This window comes from Globicephala melas, chromosome 19, assembly GCF_963455315.2.
Source record: "Globicephala melas chromosome 19, mGloMel1.2, whole genome shotgun sequence".
Taxonomy (NCBI): Eukaryota; Metazoa; Chordata; class Mammalia; order Artiodactyla; family Delphinidae; genus Globicephala; species Globicephala melas.
Genome location: NC_083332.1, coordinates 9,794,289 through 9,814,865, shown reverse-complemented (window position 1 = coordinate 9,814,865; position 20,577 = coordinate 9,794,289). Strand labels below are relative to the sequence as shown.

General features: G+C 45.6%; 1 pseudogene; it reads left to right on the top strand.

The window, feature by feature from the left end:
- The first annotated feature begins 6,363 nt into the window (after positions 1-6,363).
- On the top strand, positions 6,364-20,362 carry LOC115862306 (very-long-chain 3-oxoacyl-CoA reductase-B-like; annotated as a pseudogene).
- The last annotated feature ends 215 nt before the right edge of the window (positions 20,363-20,577 follow it).

The following is a 20,577-nucleotide window of genomic DNA, read 5'->3' as shown; positions in this document are numbered from 1 at the left end:
ACACGGGATATTCGTTGCAGCATGGAGGATTTTTAGTTGCGGCACGTGGACCTCTTAGTTGCGGCATGCAGACTTCTTAGTTGTGGCATGTGGACTCTTAGTTGTGGCATGCGTGCGGGATCTAGTTCCCCGACCAGGGATCAAACCTGGGCCTCCTGCATTGGGAGAGTGGAGTCTTACCCACTGGACCACAAGGGAAGTCCCTGTTTGTTTTTTTAAACAAGCTGTTTCCTTAGCTGCTGTTCTGTAAGACAAGTTCAAGAATTTCTGTTAGTCACCAATTTCTGTTAACCCCCTGGGGCACAGTTTTAGTTATAGCCTTATAGCTGGGGTAGGCACAAGCCACTGAATCCACTTGTGAGCTATTAATAGGCAGTAGGCCTGCACTTTTTTTTATTATTATTAATAACAGGCCCGTACTTGTTACCATGGTCTGTGCGAGCCTTCCCGGGACTGGCTTATCTCTTTCAAGCACAAATAAGGTGAAAGCGTTTGAATCGTTAGGTAGCCCTAGGGCAGACGGGGAAAAGACCTGCCCCTGTTTATCTTCCCACCAAAGGGAATCAGGGACTCTTTACTTTAGTTAAGTTTATAGAGTGGGGAAGCCAACAGAGAAAAATGAGGGTCTGCAGTAGCCAGCCAGGCCTAGAAATTCACGAAGATGTTGCCTATTTGTGGGTCAAGGAAATTCTTGGGTTAGCTTAATCTGTTTGGGGGATAATTGTATTCCTTCAGTACTTCAGTTATGACCTAGGTAATGAACAGTGTCTAGAGATAGTTGTTATCTTTCATTAGAGACTTTGTGTCTCTTTTCAGCTAACTGTTGTAGCAAATAAATAGAATCGTTTATGGACGCCTCTTGGAGAACTGAGCACAGCAAGAGTTCATCTACATATGGTAAAAGAGTTGATTTCCTGGGGAACTGGAGGGTGCTTAGATCTTGGTGGAGCACTTGAGAGAAATAAGAAGGGGCCTCTGTGGACCCTTGAGACGTGAGTGTCCAAGTATATTGTTGATTGTTCAAAGTAAAGGCAAATAGATATTGGCAAACAGATTAGCGCAGGGATGCTAAAAAAAATAAGCTAAACAAAGGTCTACAGCAGCGAACCACTTTGAGTCTGGTGAAATTAGTGACAAAAGAGCGTGTGTGTTTGGAACAACTGGGAAATGGGGGATAACGATCTTGTAAACAGCTTCCCACCCATTAGGTTTTTTTGTGTTAAACGGGGCTCCTACAGGAAATGACTAACCCCTGGTTGATTAGATCTTGATTGTTGGTGTGAGACCTGTATAGATTCAGGCTTTAATGAATATTGAGGCAATTTAGGAAGAGGTTTAACCACATATTTTACAGAATTTTTACAGTTCTGTGCTTTTTGTTCTCCCAGTGTCAGGACTAGAAGTACCCATAGATTTGGGGGGCACCTCTGTTACACTAGAGGATTTTTGTTGTAATTCTTCCTCATCTATATCAAGGACAGATTATAACAGACACGAAAGATCACGTTCAAGCCATAGCCTGCAAAAGGCCCTAGATTCACTAGCCAGAACAGTACTAGACAATAAGATTTTTTTAGATTATATTTTAGCAGAAAAAAGAGGAGTATATGTAGTGGCCAATAGGTCCTGTTACGTATATTTTAATACCACATCGAAGTAAAAAACCTTCTTAGACAAAATTAGACAACTTGGCTCCCACAGGTGTCATCACAAGAACATGGATTCAATCCCTCAGGAAGGACCTTCTCATGGATCCCGTAGGGAATAAGGTCTGTATGGGAGGGATTTTGCTTAAACTCGGTATTATTGTTCTGTGCTCGCTAGGATTTATATTCCGTCTTGTCCTAACTCTGTTCTTGCTGTTTGTCTTGCATCCTTAAGCCCAAAGCCTTGTCCTCATCTTGGGATTTGTGCGTACTTGCAATCAAATGCACACCAGTTTCATTTCTCAAACCCTTGGTGGGCCTGCGCCCGTTATCAGCAGGAAGTAGCCAGCATGGTCTCGGCCCCTCTTTCCTCAAGATTGAGGAATGATCAAAAGATAGGGGAGGGGACTTCCCTGGTGGCGCAGTGGTTAAGACTCCGTGCTCCCAATGCAGGGGGGCCCGGGTTGGATCCCTGGTCAGGGAACTAGATCCCACATGCATGCCACCACTAAGAGTTTGCATGCCACAACTAAGGAGCCCACGAGCCACAACTAAGGAGCCTGCCTGCCGCAACTAAGACCCAGCACAACCAAATAAATACATAAATTGTTTTTAAAAAGATAGGGGAGACTGAAACCATGCTCCACAGGGTTAATAGAGGCTGGCGACTAACAGAAATTCTTGAGCTTGTTTTACAGAACACGAGATAAATGAACTTGCTTAAAACCCTCTGCTTGTAAAATGCCTTCACTAAGTAAGCTGGCTTTAGTTATTTTTTTCTTTTCTTTTTTCCTCTCCTTAATTGGAAGCTTCATGTACCCTAGGTAATGTATCACAAGACTCCTTAACCACCCCTATAGATAACACCTCTGATATAGGGGATGCTATAATAATGGGGGCTTAAGTTGTTTTTTAGGTAACTGGAGTCAGCTCTTGTCCAGTTCAAGCCAGCTAAGACTGGTTGGGACCACCGACCCTAAAACTAGGCCTGCACAGGTGTCTGATGAATGACAATTTGACATCAGAGAGCCAAAGCCTCCACCCTCAGATTATGCTAAGCACCTCTATTTTTGAACACGCATCCCATGAAGAAGCATGTAACCCAGATACGCCTATGCAAAGCACTGATTACCTCATCTCTTCCCTACCTACAACCACCTTCCCCCAAACCTAAGACCTTTTTAATCTCCTAAATATCTCAAGCCCCTCACCTTTGGGTAGGCGGATTTGAGATTCATTCTCCCATCTCCCCATTTGTCTGCCTTGTGAATGAACTGTTGCTCTGCTGCAAACCTTGACGTATCAACGTTTGGCTTGCTGCATGTAGGGCAAACGACACTGGCTTAGTAACAAGACCAGTGGCCTCCCATCCTATTTTCTGTCTTTTTATTAGCCTGCTAATCTCAGGAAATAATCTGTTTACGAATAGGGCAGCAAGAGCAGATTGAGTGACCTCATCTACTGAATGGAATCCAGAATGCCATCAGAAGAGAGCTTCCAAACGGGCTTTAAAATCTGCCACGGATTCCTCTTTCTTTGTTTGCATATTTGAATAATAGACCAATCAATGTAGGCAGGGAACACCCTAGGCTCAGTTGCCACATTGGGAGATTTTTCTGGTCTATCAGAGGATCGTGTTAGAGACCGAGGATCTTAACATGTGTTTTGGGGTTTTTTTGGCCGCACTCCTGTGGCCTGTGGGATCTTAGTTCCCTGACCAGGGATCTAACCCGCACTCCCTGGATAGGGGGCGTGGAGTCTTGACCACTGGACAGCCAGGGAAGTCCCGAGACTGAGGATCTTGAATATCAACCTCAGGATGATGCCATTCTGCTTCCCACGTCTGTTTTTGGGCTTCACCAGGTCCTCCCAACACATACACAAGTTGGTAAAGATCTGGCAACCCAGGATTCTAAATGTTTCAACAAAACCTTTGGGGATTAGAAAATTCTTTAACTATGGCTCCTTAGTCTTTTTTTTTAAATAAAAAAAATATTTATTTATTTTTTTGACCGCATTGGGTCTTAGTTGCAGCACACAGGATCTTCGTTGCGGCATGCGGGATCTTTTGTGGTGGCGTGTGGGCTCTTTGTTGCAGCATGTGGGCTCCAGAGTTCGTGGAGGCTGTAGTTGCCGCACATGGGCTCTCCAGCTGTGGCTCGCGGGCTTAGTTGCCCCACGGCAGATGGGAGCTTAGTCCCCCACCAGGGATTGAACCCATGTCCCCTGTATTGGAAGGCGGATCCTTAAGCACTGGACCACCAGGGAAGTCCCTTGGTTTAGTCTTTGACCAAGGAGTGAAAGCTGTCTGAGGAGGATCCCCTGCAACCTCGGGCCTTTTTATTTCAAAAGGTAACTATTTAATAGTCTCCAGAGTAGAAAGGCTGTCCAGACAGGGAATGAGTAAACTGTGAACGCGAAGGCAAAGAAGGATAGAGGGGAGCAGAGTCCTGTCAGTCCTGTCATCTGTTGTCTTAGGTACCTCTGTTGTCTTTCACTTTTCATCAGCCTTCGGTAACAAGTCCTTTAATGAAGCTATTTTGGAATCTTGAAGCCTTTGGGAAGTTCACTTCAACCAATTGAAATAGGCATCCCGTTCTCTTCATTGAATTCATGAACCCTTACTTTCAAGTGCAGTTCTTAAGTGAAGGATCTCGTCTAACTGGAACATTCCCTCGTTGTAACTCTGGATTGTTTTCAGTCAGATTTGCCTATTTTTATAGATATCTCTAGCTTCCGGACCATAGTTTTTAGACATAAAATAAGCAAGTGTGCTGGAAGGTGGGGCGTTTAACTCGTTAGAACTTAAGGATCCCATTAGCTAAGGCTTTGGGTTTCTCAGAGCCGAATCAACACCTAAAAGGGATGCGCCCCTGGATTGGGGATTGTATTGCATCTTACAGTGTAGCTTGTTGCATGGACATTTTCTTGAGATTGGTAGGTGACCTACTGTCCATCTAACCCATTCCTTGACCAACGTATCCTAACACGATGTCTTTGGGTTTGGTGGTGAGCACTCTAACAGGTCTTAAGTGCTCGATCCACACCCACCGATTTTTGTGGCTTTTTGACCTCTGAGGTCCCAGTCAGCAGCAACTCTCACTGATACAAAACAAGACAAACAAACACATGCCCTTTCATATATTGGCAATAGCCCAGAGATGTTACCGCATCCTGGCCAAGGAAAGGTCCCGGGCATACCATGAGCAACTCCCAACATGGAACTGGGGACTGGGGAAAGGATTGAACCAGCAGACCCCAAGGAATGGGAACTGCAGGCATCTTCCAGACAAATGGGAAACTCTAGCTGTCACCAGCAGTTCCCGACATGGAACTAGTGATTCCAGACAAATGGGAAACTAACTGGAAAGCCAAGTGGATCAGGAGCTTGACGCAAACAGAACAGAACTCAGGACCGAGAGAAGCTCACTCGAGGCCCTCGGAAATGCTGAGAAAGACAGTGAGCTCAAAGGATTCACGGGGTACTACACCTGTGTTTCTTGCTGTCCCCAAAGCCGTCGGAAGTCTCCTTTGGTCCCGCTGCTGCCACCAAATCTGTTAAATAACGAGAATTCAACTGATTAAATTTAAAGATCAAATTGGCTTTATTCAATGATTCATGAATCGGGCTGTGTCCCATCTAGCAATAGAAAGGAGCTCCACTGAGCTGTAGAAAAGAAAAGGTTGTTAAAGGCAGAAAGAGGGTGGAAAAAAGGACCTTCTTAGCGAAGAATTCATTGTTTGAATTCATCCTCCGAAGGGGATGGAAGGGCTTATTGGATGAGTTACCTCACTAGTGCTGACCAGGCGATTCTAGGTTGAATGGTTAAAGGTTACATTCCGGTGGGGTTGAAACTACAATTAGGTCTGTTATTAAATCTCGTTTTGCTGACCTGGGGGTCAGCACAACTGACTCCATTTGGGACCTGTTGTCTTCTTTGTATCAGGGTTGATGAAATATTTCTAGAAAGGGATAGTGGTGACAGTTGCACAATATTGTGACTATACCTAATGTCGCTGAATTATATATACACTTTAAAAGGGTTAAAATTGTAAAATTTATGTTACGTATATTTTACCACAATCATTTATTATTAAATAATAATAATTTAATCATATAATAATAACTCTAATTTTAATTATTATTATTAAATAACATCCATAATAAATAATAATTATAGTTTATTATTATTAAATGATAAATACTAAGAACAAGTGAAAAAAAATATAGAACTTGCAAAAGAGGAACGAGGAGGAAGGTCACGTAAAGCCGCTGTAAGGGCTTTGGCTTCTACACTGCCCAAGCAGATAACCTGTAGGTCAGGTTCTTCAGACAAACTGTGCACTGACAAAACCCTCTAGCGACTGATCGCTATTATCAGTTCTGGCCCCCAGCAGCATCTAGGTTGAGTTCAGTGACCCAAACGGTGGTCATCTGTGGGCACCCTTTGCCCAGCTCTGTGGGCTGAGGGGAGACTGGACGTACACCTGCTCTGCAGGGATTCAGGACAGACATTAAGCCCAACTGTGGCCCAATTAGATAGGGGCGGTGCTAGGACCGATGGGCGAGGCTACTGGTTAAAATGAAACCCCCCAATGGGCGTGGCTAGAGTGAGGGGCGGGGCGGAATTCTTGACTAGCAGTGTGGGCGGGGCTAAGGCGGAGTAGTCAGGCCAGGCTTGAAATAGCTGCTCCCAAAGAAAGCCTCGTTGGCCCTAGGTTGGATGACTTGTTAGCTGGGGCTGTGATGGAGTCGGATTGGGATGTGCTGAGAGTGCGGGGAGGGTTACCGCCACGTGCCTGCTGCTGTGGGCGACTTGGGGGGCGAGCTACACAGTCTATGTTTACCTGCTGCCCAGGCACGCCGGGGCAAGCCCTGGCTCCGGGCGCACAGAGCCTGGGCAGGTGAGGAAGGAGGGCTCCGAGCCAGGCAGGTAGGGGTGGGGACAGCAAGAACGAAGACAGATGACAGGTGAGGGTCCCTAATCAGGGCAGAGGCCAGGGACTCCTGGAAGAAAGACAGGTGAAGGCTGGAGCAACTAGGGCAAGGGAGGCATGGAATGCATGAAATTCTCGAACCAGTAGGGGTTGGGCTTCAGTGAAGGAGGGTCCCAGAAAAGGTGCAAAAAGGGACAAGAGGGACAGTGGAGGGGATGATAGGGGGTTGGATCTGGGGGTGCTTCCCTCCTGCCCTCTTTCTAGTGGTGACAGGAGCCACCAACGGCATCAGCAAGGCTTATGCACATGAGGTGAGCCAGGGCTTGGCGTGTGTGGTGGGAGAGCTTCTCCTGTCTGTCTGTTGTCAGCTAACCCTATTAGACTGAGAATTGTGTGCTTTATCTGGTTCCCTCAGACGTCCTCTCCTCCAGGAAGCCTTCCCTCTGCTCCCCAGGGTGGGGGTGGGTGTTTACACTGGGCTTCTACAGACCCTTGATGTTCTCCCATCATTGCCCTGATTTATTCATTCAAAACGTATTTATATACCCCCTCCACGTGCCAGGCATCTTCTAGGTGCCAGGGGTACAGCAGTGAACAAAATAGATTCAAAAAAATCAAAAGACCTTGCCATCATGAAGCTTATGTTGAAGTGAGGGGAGACCGGTGTAAATAAGATAAACAAATGAAGCGTATAGTGTATCAAATGGTTGTAAGAGTTAAGGAGAAAAATAAATGAAGAAAGAGAACAGGGAGCCCTGGGGATGTGCACGTTCCAATTTTTATATAGGATAATTAGAAGTGTCACTGAGAAGGCAGCACTGAGCAAAGCACAGAAGGAGGTGAGGGAGGGAGTCTTGTGAATAACTGGGAGAAGGAATTTCCAGGGAGAAGAAACTGCCAGTGCAAAGGCCCTGAGGTAGGAAGCATTGCTTGTTGGAGAAGCAGGAATGGGGCCACTGTGATTGTATCAGAATGAAAGGGAGAGGGGAACAGTAGGAGACGAGGGCAAAGATGCAATTTCAGGGCAGATCATGGGGAATCTGGTAGGTTATGGTGGAGACTTTAACATTTACTGAGTGACATGGGTTCTGAAGAGGGATGCGATACTATAGGAGGGTGAGGATGGAAGCAGGGAGATCAGCTAAAAAGCTCTTGCAAAGTCCAAGCAAGAGATCTTGATGACTTACACCAGGATGACAGCATAGAGGCATAAGAAGTACTTGGATTTTGGATTGATTTTGAAGGTAGTGCTGACAAGATTTATTAAAAAGATTGGATGTGGAGTATGACTCCAAACTTCTGACCCTGTAACCCGAAACCTTGCTAAACTCAGCTCTTCATTCTTGTAGTCTTTTTGTGGATTTCTTGGGATTTTCTATGTAGACAGTCATGTCATCTGTGTAAGAGACAATTTTATTTCTGACTTTCCAATCTGTATACCTTTTATTTCTTTTTCTTGCTTTATTGTACTGCCCAGGAAATTAAATAGGATGTTCAGAGGAGTGGTAAGCGTGAACGTCATCGTCCCTTGTTCCTGATCTTAGGGGAAAAGCATTCAGTTTTCAACCATTAAAAATAATGTTAGCCGTAGGTTTTTAAAATGTACGTATGTGTGTATGTATTTATGTAACCTTTATAAGGTTAAGGACGTTCCTTTCTATACCTAGGTTGCTGAGAGTTTTTATCATGGATGGAGGTTGACTTTTGTTAAGTAACTTTTCTGTGATTGTTGAGGTGATCATATGGTTTTTCTTCTTTACTCTGTTTATAGAGTACATTACATCAATTGATCTTTCAAATGTTGAACCAACCCTGCATTCCTGCACTAAGCCCCACTTGGTGATTATTGATTATCCTTTTTCTATGTTGCTGGATTTGATTTACTAATATTTTGTTGAGAATTTTTGTGTCTAAGTTTATGAGAGATATTAGTTTATAGTTTTCTTTTCTTGTAATATCTTTGTTTGGTTTTTGGTATTAGGGTAATGCTGGCCTCCTAAAATAAATTACTATAAAATTTTTGACCAGAATACGTCAAAAAATGCAGCTGCTGTTACTGAGATGGAGTTGAACTGAGGGGAGGACCAAGTTTGGGGGAAACAGGAGGGAGTCTCGTTTTGGACATTCCAAGTTTGAGATACCAATTAGGTATCCAAGTTGAGAAGTTCCAGAAGTTGGAAATGCCATTCTGGAGTTCAGAGGGGAGGTTGGGGTGGAGATATAAGTGGAAGCATCATCAACATAACGATCTCATTTAAAGTCATGAGACTAGATGAGGCGCCTGTGGTAGTGGGTGTTGATGGAGAAGGGGAGCACAGTCTGAATCACCCCAGAGTGCTCCCTGGAGCACCCAAAGTTAAGAGGTACAGAAGATGAGAAGGCACAAGAACTGAGAATGGGGGGGAAACCAGGCTTGGAAGAGAGGTCTTGGAAGCCACGGAAAAGAATGTTTCCAGGAGGAGGGGGTGCTGAATGTGTCAGTTGCTGTTGGGAGGTGCTGAGAATACAGCACTGGGTTTACCATCATGGAAGTTATCGGTGACCAGAGTGGTTTGGGTGGCGTGGCGGGGGTGGGAGACCGATTGGATTGGGTACCAGAGGGTATGGTAAGAGAGCCAGGATAAACAATCCTCTCTTAGAATGCTGAGTCAACTGCGGTGGTGTGATGAGAAATGGGCCAATGCCTGAACAGAGAAAATGAGAGAGATTCTGGTAGGATTTCCTGCTGATGGGAATCATCCAGAAGAGGGAGGGGTTTTGATGAAGGGGGAAGATGGGAGAAAGCTGGAGTGATGGCCTTGAGTGGACAAGGAGGGAGGGGAGGCTAGTGCATGAATAGAAAGGCAACCCTGGTGGAAAGGGAGAGAACTTGCGTCTGGATGCACGTCAGCCGGTAGTGATGGCCACTCTGAGTCATTGCCATCTGGGGACCGGTCTGTCCCAGCACTGCCCTGTGAGCCCCAAGAGGGCAGGGCTGTGGCTGTGCTGGTCAGCCCCACCTAGCACAAGCCCAGGCACGAGCAGATTCTGGACAAATGTTTGTTGAATGAATAAATGCCCTTCACAGCATCAACCTCTCAGACGCTGGAGCTGTTGAGATGTTTGTGCCCAGCCCCCCCTCCAAAGCTGATGGATGCTCAGTCCCACATAACATGTCACCCTCAGACAGGCAGGTTGAGAGGGTCAGATATGCAGCCAAACTCCACAGATACTGGCTGACCTTGTTTCAAGCAGAAGGGCATTCAAGGCAAAAGGAGCAGCATGTGCAAAGGCCCAGAGGCAGGAAAATTCAGGTGGCGATCTTGGGACTAGATGAACTATCTGCTGTGCCTGGATTCCCATAGAGGGCCACCGGCAGGAGAGACAGCTGAAGACTCAGGCCGGAGCCAGGCCACTTGAGGCCACGGTGAGGAGTGTAGTTTTATCTCAGAGACACTGGGGAGTCAAGGCAGGTTCTGAGTAGGGGAAGGCAGGAACGGGTTTGTATTTCAGAGAGAACCCTCTGGCTGCTGAGTGAGACTGGGTCTATCTTGGGCATGCTTTGTCCCCAGCACCGCCCAGCAAAGAGCAAGGGCTCAATAGACACATTTTGAATAAATGCATGAAGGAAGGAAGGTATAAAAATTATTGGATTCTTATGTCACTGAGAATAAAAGCCAGAGTCTTTACTGGGGCATTCGAGGCTCCATGATCTGGGCTCCTGTACAACCGGCCACTTCATTCAGTGCACACTGGACTGTATGGCGTCCTCGAAGCTGCCAGCCGTTGTGCAAGGGCCTTTGCACTTGGTGTTCTGTCTGGAATAGTCTTTCCCCAGAATGCATGCTCCAGGAGGGCAGACTTTCGTATTTCTCTTTTGTTCACCTCTGCATCCACAGTGCCGATAACACTGTAGCACCCTGTCAGCAAGCAGTAAATATTTGTGGCTTTCGTGAATAAATAAATGAATGCATCCCCTGCAGCTCGCCGGGAGAGGTCTGAACATCGTCCTCATCAGTCGAGACCTGAGCAAGTTGGAGCACGAGGCAAAGGCGATAGGTGAGGAGGGGAAGAGGGGAGCGGGTTAAGTTCTGGGTCAAGGGCTGGGGCTAGACGGGGGCGTGGCTGGGGGCGTGGCTGGGGCGTGATCCCGGACGAGGTCTGTAGGTGGCCGAGGCGCTTGCGGGGAGCTAGCTATCTATGCATCTGGGGCCATCATGTAGGGGCTGGGGCTGAACAGGGACGGGGGCAGAGGTCGGACCAGATTCCAGCTAAGGGCCTGGCTCCCACTGCCCTTCCCAGAGAGGCTTCATGGCAAAAGCACACGAGTCATCCAGGTGGATTTCACCGGAGGCTTGGAGATCTACGAGGCCATTGCGGCAGGACTGAAGGACCTGGAGATCGGAGTACTGAGTACGTCCCTGTGCCTGTTGGGAGGAGCGCTGCCCTCAACTGCCCCCGTGCTCACCCTAACCCGGAACTCTCTGTGGTCGCCCTCCCTTTTGCCCCTACCCCGTCTCCCAGGGACCGTTGGAGTGAAACAAACAATTTGTCCCCTCTCACTCAGTAAATAGTGTGGGCAAGCAATACGTACCTGGCTTGAGGAAACTGCTCGACTGTGAGGACTTCGCCAAGTGAGTAAAACCGAGTACTAGTCCGCGGGTGCCTCCGCCTCACACGGCTCCCTCTGTTGGAAAACCCGGCGCAGCACACTAGCTTTGTTCATTGTTTTGAGAGCCACAAATCTACGATGTCTAGGGCGTGAAGGAGGCCTCTCCTTCCGTGGGGCGCCCTTCTGCCGTGCCCAACGGGGACCACTGTTCAGGTTGAGTCTGCTAACTTTAAGGGGAAATGAGCCACGTGGGAAAGTCAGTGCCTCAGTTTCATATCTATAAAATGGGAATCCATATTTTTGCTGACCTCGCAGGGCTGATATGACAATGGGATAAAATGATGCACCTAAGCCTAAGTTGTGTGCTCCATGAATGTGGGCCATTATTATTAGACATAGACAGAATAGGAGATCAGGACGGCTTTTAGATTTTACATATTATTATTTCAAAAGTAATGCGTAGGGCTTCCCTGGTGGCGCAGTGGTTCAGAGTCCGCCTGCCGATGCAGGGGACACGGGTTCGTGCCCCGGTCCGGGAAGATCCCACATGCTGTGGAGCGGCTGGGCCCGTGAGCCATGGCCGCTGAGCCTGCGCATCCGGAGCCTGTGCTCCGCAACGGGAGAGGCCACTACAGTGAGAGGCCCGCGTACCGCAAAAAAAAAAAAGTAATGTATAGGCCCATTTTAGAAAATGTAAAGAGAGGCAGTCTGTGTATTCTGCCTCCGGTGTTAGAGGAAGTTGTGGTTTAAGACTAACCCTGCAAATGAGAACGATTAGGAGAGCTGGATAAAATATTTTTAAAATAACTGTTTGGGGGCTTCCCTGGTGGCGCAGTGGTTGAGAGTCCGCCTGCCGATGCAGGGGACACGGGTTCGTGCCCCGGTCCGGGAAGATCCCACATGCCGTGGAGCGGCTGGGCCCGTGAGCCATGGCCGCTGAGCCTGCGCGTCCAGAGCCTGTGCTCCGCAACGGGAGAGGCCACAACAGTGAGACGCCCCCGTGCAGCAAAAAAAAAAAAAAAAAAAAAAAAAAAGTAAAAATAACTGTTTGAAGGCATCAAACTACTAAGGCAATGAGGAATTGTCGCACCAAGATTTGAGAGAAGAAAGAATCCAAGAGGGGGGAATCTGACATTTGAAGCAACATTTCCCTTCAAAGTGGATGAGCGTTTAAGAGGCAAAGCAGAGCTTTCAACATAGTGTGCGAGCTGCAACAAATAATGTAGTGCAAAGCTTTGGAAAATATCCCAGGCTTTAGGCTGGGATCCTGAAAACTATAATCCAGGAGTTAGGGTAAAGTAGGTTTCATAGGAACTGAAGCCAGGTTTTAAATGATTTCGATTCCCGTCGGGATTAAGTTGATCTTATATTTTAGCGCCCCCTAGTTTAGCTGCCGGGGAGAAGCAAAACCAAACCAAACCATTTTTAGAGAAAAACGATGTAGTCCAGGGACTCGAATTAGCAATACGATTTTTAAATATTAAATATCCAGCACTCAACAAAATACAACCAGGAATATTAGAAGAAAAATCGTGATTGAAAGCAAGAGAAATAATAGATAATGTAATGAGGTCCACATGTAACCAAGATAATGGAAATAGCATAGATTTTTTTTTAAAGAATTGTAACATATGTAACATAAAACTTGCCATTTTAACCATTTTAAAGTGTGCAACTCAGTGGCATTAAATACATTCACAGTGTTGTAAAGCTGTCACCACTATCTGTTTCCAGAACTTTTTCATCATCCCAAACAGAAACTCTGGTCCTGTTAAGCAGTATCCCGACATTCTTCCCTATTCCCCACCCCTGGTAGCATCTATCTCTCCTTCCTGTCTCCGTGAGCTTGCTAATTCTAGATACCTCATACAAGTGAAATCATAGAATAGTTTTCCTTTTGTGTCTGGCTTATAGCGTAATGTTTTCAATTTCATCCATGTTGTTAGCAAGTATCAGAACGTCATTCTTTTTATTTTCTTTATTTTGAAGTTATGGCAAATATACATAACTTAAATTTGGTTATTTTTAACTATATTGAAGTGTACAGTTCAGGGGTATTATGTACATTCAGATTGTTGTGAAACACCACCACCAGCCACCTCCAGGATTTTTTCAACTCTTTACCTATTAAACAGTAACGCCCACCCCCCCATTCCTTCCTACCCACAGGTCCTGGAAACCACCATTCTACTTTCCGTCTCTATGAATTTGGCTATTCTAGGTGCCTCATGTAAGTGGAATCATACAATATGTGTCCTTTTGTGCCTGGTTTATTTCATTTAGCATAATATTTTCAGGGTTCATCCATGTTGTAGCATGTGTCCCAATTTTCTTCCTTTTTAAGGCTGAATAATATTCCATCATATGTGTATACCACATTTTGTTTACCTCTTCATCTGTTGATAGACACTTGGGTTGTTTCCACCTTTTGGCTGCTGTGAATAATGCTGCTATGAACTGTTGGTGTACAAATATCTGTTTGGGTACCTGCTTTTAATTCTTTTGGGCATATACCCAGAAGTGGAAATGATGATGCAAGATTGGTCTGGCTAATCTCAGGGTCCCTTGAGATTCCATATCAATTTTGGGCTGGGTTTTTCTATTTCTGCAAAAATGCTGTTAGGATTTTGATAGTGATTGCACTGACTCTATAGATCACTTTGGGTAGTACTGACATCTTAGCAATATTAAGTCTTCCAACCCATGTATATGGGATGTCTTTCCAATTTGTATCTCTTCTCTAGTATCTTTCAGTAATGTTTTATAGTTTTCAGTATATGTCTTTCTTCCTTGGTTAAGTTAATTCCTAAGTGTATTTATTCTTTTATTCTTTTTGATGCTATTGCAAATGGAATTGTTTTCATAACTTCACTTTTGGGTTGTTCATTGTTCATGTAGAGAAATGCAACTGAGTTTTTGGTGTTGATTTTGTATCCCACTTCTTTGTGAGTTTGCTTATTAGTTTTCACTTCTTTTGTGGAATCTTTAAGATTTTCTACATGTAAGATCATATCATCTGCAAACAGAGATAATTTTACTTCTTCCTTTTCAGTTTGAATACCTTTGACTTCTTTTCTTGCTTAGTTGCTCTGGCTAGAACTTCCAGTACTGTGTTGAATAGAAATGGCAAAAGCAAGAAGTGCTTTCAGTATTTCACCATTGAGTGTGATGTTAGCTGTGGGCTTTTTATATTATTATATGTATTATTTTATGTGCATTATTCATATCTTCATTATGTTGAGATAGTTTCCTTCCATTCCTAGTTTATTGAATGTTTTAATCATGAAAGGTGTTGAATTTTGTCAAATACTTTTCTGCATCAATTGAGGTGATCACGTGATTTTTTTCTTTATTCTGTTAATGTGTGGTGTTACATTAGTCAAGTTTTGTATCTCAAACCATCCTTGCATTCTAGGAACAAATCCCACTTGGTCATGGTGTAGAATCCTTTTAATATGCTGTTGAATTCAATTTGCTAGCATTTTGTTGAGGATTTTTGTGTCAATGTTCATGAGGGACACTGGTCTGTAGACTTCCCTTCTTGTAGTGTCTTTCACTTTGGTATCAGGGCAATGCTGGCTTCATAGAATAAGTTAAGAAGTGTTCTCTCCTCTTCAATGTTTTGGAAGAGTTTGAGAAGAATTGGCATTAGTTCTTCTTTAAATGTTTGGTAGAATTCATCAGCAAAGTCATCTGTCCAGGAATTTTCTTTCTGGGGAAATTTTTGATTATTAGTCCAATCTCCTTGCTAGTTATGGGTCTATTCAGATTTTCTATTTCTTCCTGATTGAGTCATAGTAGGTTTTGTGTTTCTAGGAACTTATCTATTTCATCTAGATTATCCAATTTATAGGTGTACAGTTGTTCATAGTACTCTCTTATAATCCTTTTTATTTCTGTGGAATCAGTAGTAATGTCCCACTTTCATTTCTGATTTTAGTAATTTCAGTATTTTTTTTCTTAGCCAATCTAGATAAATGTAAATTTGGTATGTTGTGTTTTAATTTCTATTTTCATTTGCCTCAAAGTATTTTTAAGTTTCCTTTGTGATTTCTTCTTTGACCCATTGGTGTTTGAGTTGTAGAAGCTCTTTATATATTATGGTTATTAATCCCTTATCAAATGAATGATTTGTAAATTTTCTGCCAATTTGCAAGTTGCCTTTTCACTGTGTTGATAGTATCTCTTTTGTGTGTGTGTGGTACGCGAGCTTCTCACTGCTGTGGCCTCTCCCGTTGTGGAGCACAGGCTCCGGACGCGCAGGCTCAGCGGCCATGGCTCACGGGCCCAGCCGCTCTGCGGCACGTGGGATCTTCCCGGACCGGGGCACGAACCCGTGTCCCCTGCATCGGCAGGCGGGCCCTCAACCACTGCGCCACCAGGGAAGCCCGATAGTATCTTTTAATGTGCAAAAGGTTTTAATTCTGATGAAGTACAGTTTATCTATTTTTCTTTTGCTGCTTGTGCTTTTAGTATCATCCGAGAAATCATTGCCGAACCCAATGTCATAAAGCTTTTCCTCTGTTTTCTTTCAAGAGTTTTGTAATTTTAGCTCTTACATTTAGGACTTTGATCCATTTAGAGTTTTTTGTATATGGTGTTTTGCTTCACATATTTTGGGGCTCTGTTGTTAGGTCTGTATATCTTTATAATTGTTATATCTTCTTGCTGCATTGAACTTTTTTTTTAGCCTTTTTTAATAAAATAAATTTGTTTATTTTATTTATTTCTGGCTGCATTGGGTTTTCATTGCTGCGCGCAGGCTTTCTCTAGTTGCCGTGAGCAGGGGCTACTCTTCGTTGCAGTGTGTGGGCTTCTCACTGCGGTGGCTTCTCTTGTTGCAGAGCACGGGGTCTAGGCGCACAGGCTTCAGCAGTTGTGGCTCACGGGCTCTAGAGCGCAGGCTCAGTAGTTGTGGCGCACGGGCTTAGTTGCTCCACGGGATCTTACCAGACCAGGGCTCCAATCCATGTCCCCTGCATTGGCAGGTGGATTCTTCACCACTGCACCACCAGGGAAGCCCTGCCCTGAACTTTTAAGAAATAAACCTCATTCTTATTAGGGTGCTGCAGATTAAAACCAGAGTGAGCTACAACTACACAGCCACTGAAATGGTTAACGCTAAAAATATTGTCAGTGCCAAGTGTTGTTGGGGATGTGGAGCAACTGGAATTCTTCCTTTTTTTTTTTGGAATTTAAATCTTTTTTAATTTAATTTTTATTTTATACTGGGGTGTAGTTGATTTACAATATTGTGTTAGTTTCAGGTGTACAGCAAAGTGATTCAGCTATACATATACATATATTCATTCTTTTTCAGAATATTTTCCCATTTAGGTTATTACAGAATATTTAGTAGAGTTCCCTGTGCTATACAGTAGGACCTTGTTGTTTATCTATTTTATATGTAGTAATGTATATATGTTAATCCCAGCCTCCTAATTTATCCTTCCCCCCTTCCTTTCCCTTTTGGTAACCATAAGCTTGTTTTCAAAGTCTGCAAGTCTGTTTCTGGTTCATAAATAAGTTCATTTGTATCATCTTTTTAGATTCCACATATAAGTGATATCATATGATATTTGTTTTTCTCTGTCTGACTTATTTCACTTAGTATGATAATCTCTAGGTCCATCCATGTTGCTGCAAATGGCATTATTTCATTCTTTTTTATGGTTGAGTGGTATTCCACTGTATACATGTACCACATCTTCTTTATCCATTCCTCTGTCAATGGACATTTAGGTTGTTTCCATGTCTTGGCTATCGTGAAGAGTGCTGCTATGAACATTGGGGTGCGTGTATCTTTTCGAATTGTGGTTTTCTCTGGATATATGCCCAGGAGTGGGTTGATTAGAGAAATAAAGCATGCCGCCTTCATACGATGCAAAATTATAGCAGTGAACATGAATGAACTTCTGCTACACATAACACGGAAGAATCTTATAAACATAGTGTTTAGCAGACAAAGCCAGAGATAAAAGGATACATACTCAATGATTCCACTTAAATGAAGTTCAGAACGGAACAAAACTCTTCTAGAGTGTGTTAGAGGTCAAGACGGTGGTTAACTGGGGAAGAGGCAAGCGTAATGACTGCAGGAGATGAAGAATCTGGGAAACTGTCAATACTTTCTTTATGTGGGTAGAGGCTAAAGATTTGTGTTCATTTTTCACACTAAAGATTTATGCACTTTGGTATGTGTATGGTATACATTTATAAAAATCTTTACTGATCAAAAAATCCAAAGAGAGAAGTTTATGAAATGAAAGTGAAAATTTCCCTTCTCCCTCCAATCCTAGCCCCCCAAAGTGACCCCCGATTTAAAATGTGGTAGTTTTTTTTCTCTGTGCATAGAGAAGTATGTACCTGGATCTTTTATCCAGATGGCGGCAGCCTATTGTTCTGCACTTTACCTTTCACAGGTAGGCATGTATCTTGGGGATTATTCTAATCAGAATAATTAGCTGACCCATTCTTTTTACCTGGTGCGCAGTGATCCATCCATTGGCTACCCTGTGTTTATTTAGTCATCTCAGTATCGATGGGCATTCAGGGTGTTTCCTAGTATATGTGACTACAAATTGTGTTGCGATGAATATCTTTGGACATATGCAGTTCCCACATGTGTGAGTATCTTAGAAAGGAATAAATTTCCAGAGCGGAGTTGATGTGTCAAAGTTTATGTGCATTTTAAATTCTAGTAGAAGCTACGTTTTAAAAATGTGTTCCAGGGGCTCCCCTGGTGGCGCAGTGGTTGAGAGTCTGCCTGGCGATGCAGGGGACGCGGCTTCGTGCCCCCGTCCGGGAGGATCCCACATGCCGCGAAGCGGCTGGGCCCGTGAGCCATGGCCGCTGAGCCTGCGCGTCCGGAGCCTGTGCTCCGCAACGGGAGAGGCCACAACAGTGAGAGGCCGGCGTACCACAAAAAAAATGTGTTCCATATTAAAAGAAAAGTAAACTAGAAAATATCAGAGTTGTGGCAGGGCTGGTGAAGGGAAGAACTGATTGGTTCCATTTTCTTCCCCCAGAAATTCTTGGATGTTATAAACTGCAACATGATGTCTGTGGTCCAGATGAGTCGGGGCTGGGAGGGACTGGGTCCAAGGTCAGCGAGCTCTGACCACTCTCGGTGGTCCCCAGCGTCCCCCAGAACTGGGCCTGGCATAGAGGAAGTGCTAGAGGAATACTCCCTGAGGGAAGGTAGGGGGATAGGAGTGAACTTGAGGAGGGGCAGGAGTCTGGGCAGGTGAAAGCAGTGGAAAGGGAAAGACAGGGTCCTCTCCATTCCTCCTGCAGATGACTAGGATCGTCCTGCCCCAAATGGTCACCAGGTAAGGCGCAGTCTCTTTGTCTTTCACTCGGGATCTTCCCTCATCCAACCTCCGGGCTTTTTCCATTCCCCAGCTGTCCCATCCACATTTCCAGTTCTTCCCTGTCTCTCTGATCTTTCTCAAATTAGGACAGCGACTAAGGGGTGGAGGAGGGGAAATCACTGGGACTCTCTGTTCCCTGGCAATGACTACCTTCCAAATGATGCTTCCTCCTCCAGGGGCAAAGGTATCCTCATCAACATATCTTCAGTAACTGACAGCCACCAAGGTACCCAGACCCACAGATCAGGCCAGGGCTGGCTGCCATGCTGGCATTCCTGCAGTAGCCCTTAATTCCGGCACTGAAGGTTATGGTGGGAAAGGCTTGCCTGCATGTGTGTGATGTGCCACCTGAGTCTGAGGCTAATAATAGTTCAGACAGACATCTGGGGCACAGTCCAGTGGACAAGCCAGGTTTTTCGTTCGTTTTTTAAGAGAAACAGAGGCTAGGGGTCAAGAGAACCCATGAGGTGGGAGAAAGGGAATTCAGAGACTGGCCCGGCTGGAACGGAGAGTGAGTGTATGGGAACAGAGGGAGGGCTTAGAGCAAGGAAGCTTTCAGGCGTTACGGTGAGAACTTGGGCCGTGAGGGAGGGGCCCCTCCTGGCGGTAGAGTGTTCTAGGATCAGGGACGGCGCTGGGGCAAGGGCGGGCTGGAGGAGTTTGCACGGGGAAAGCTCTTGGCCCTGGGACCCTCCCTCCCTCTCCTTCTCCGCAGGCTTTTGTGCGAAGTTTCTCCGTGGCAGTGGGCGCAGAGTACCACTCCGAGGGGGTCACTGTGCAGGTGCCTGACTCCGCGGGGACTTAGCTCAAAAGGGACAGCAGTGGCAGCTGAGAAGGGGAGGGCTCTGAGGGGGGGAGGAGCTTAGAGACAGCTGAAGGTCTTAGGAGCAGGGGCGGGGTGGGGATGGGGTCGGGGGGTGCGTCTGAGAGAGGACCGAGACTCAGACTCGGAAGAGCTTCAGTGGATGTAAATCAACTATACTTCAATAAAATAGAACGGAAGGAGGGAAGGGAGGAAGGAAGGAAGGAAGGAAGGAAGGACCTTAAAAAAAAAAGAATAAGATGAGCTACCTTGGAGCCACGATCGGAAGCGGTGGGTTCTCGAGGGGGCGTGGCCTCGAAGGCGTGGCCGGGGCGTGTCTGGGGCGTGGTCGGCAAGAGAAGTGGGACTCAGGGATTCTCGGAGGGGGCCTGGGAGCTTAGGCTTAGGGGGAGGAGTTCTTTTTCTTGACCCCCTTCCTGCCTGCAAACAGTAAGCCCCTTTTTGGTTGAAACAAATCCCTTGAAAAGCGGGCTGCTCGTGGTGAGTCCCGAGGACTTCGCTTGGCAGGCGTTGGACACACTTGGCCTCACCTCCCAAACCCCTGAGTGCCTCCTCCACGCTGTGCAGGTGCTTTCCTGGGGCAATCCTAGGCAGAGAGCTGGATGCGACAGTCCCTGGCCCGGGTCCACTAGCCCTCAGAAAGGGGGAGACGTCCAGAGAAGAGGCGGGCCCCCACCCCGGGCTGGGGAGCCAGGAGAGGAGATGGGGGACTCAAGAATGGGGGGGTGTCTTGATCCTTGGTACCTCTCCTTCCCAGGGTTTCCTGCTGACCATCTTCCTGCCCAGTTGGTTTTTTCTCAGTCGCTGGGGATTAAAGCTTTTATCTCTGTTGGTGAGCTGGAATAGGGCACGGTTTCTTCGTCACAGAACTTGACTGAAGGCCTTGAAGAGGCGTGGCCACATGTCCGTCGTTCCCCACCCCCACCCCCGCCCCCTCCAGAATCCTAGGCCAGGGCTGTAGTTAGCAAAGAATTCCCACACATCGAGACAGATGGACAAGCAGACCAATGGAACGTAGTTGGACCCCCGAACACCCAGAAATTTACTAACAACTGCAGCATCTCAAATCTCTGGCAGAAAGATGGAGTTTTTAATATGTGGCGCTGAGACTACATAGACATTTGGAGAAAAACAAGCAAACAGATATATACATACATAGGTACGTACATATATAGACTGTAGCGATGATGGCTGCACAACTTCGTG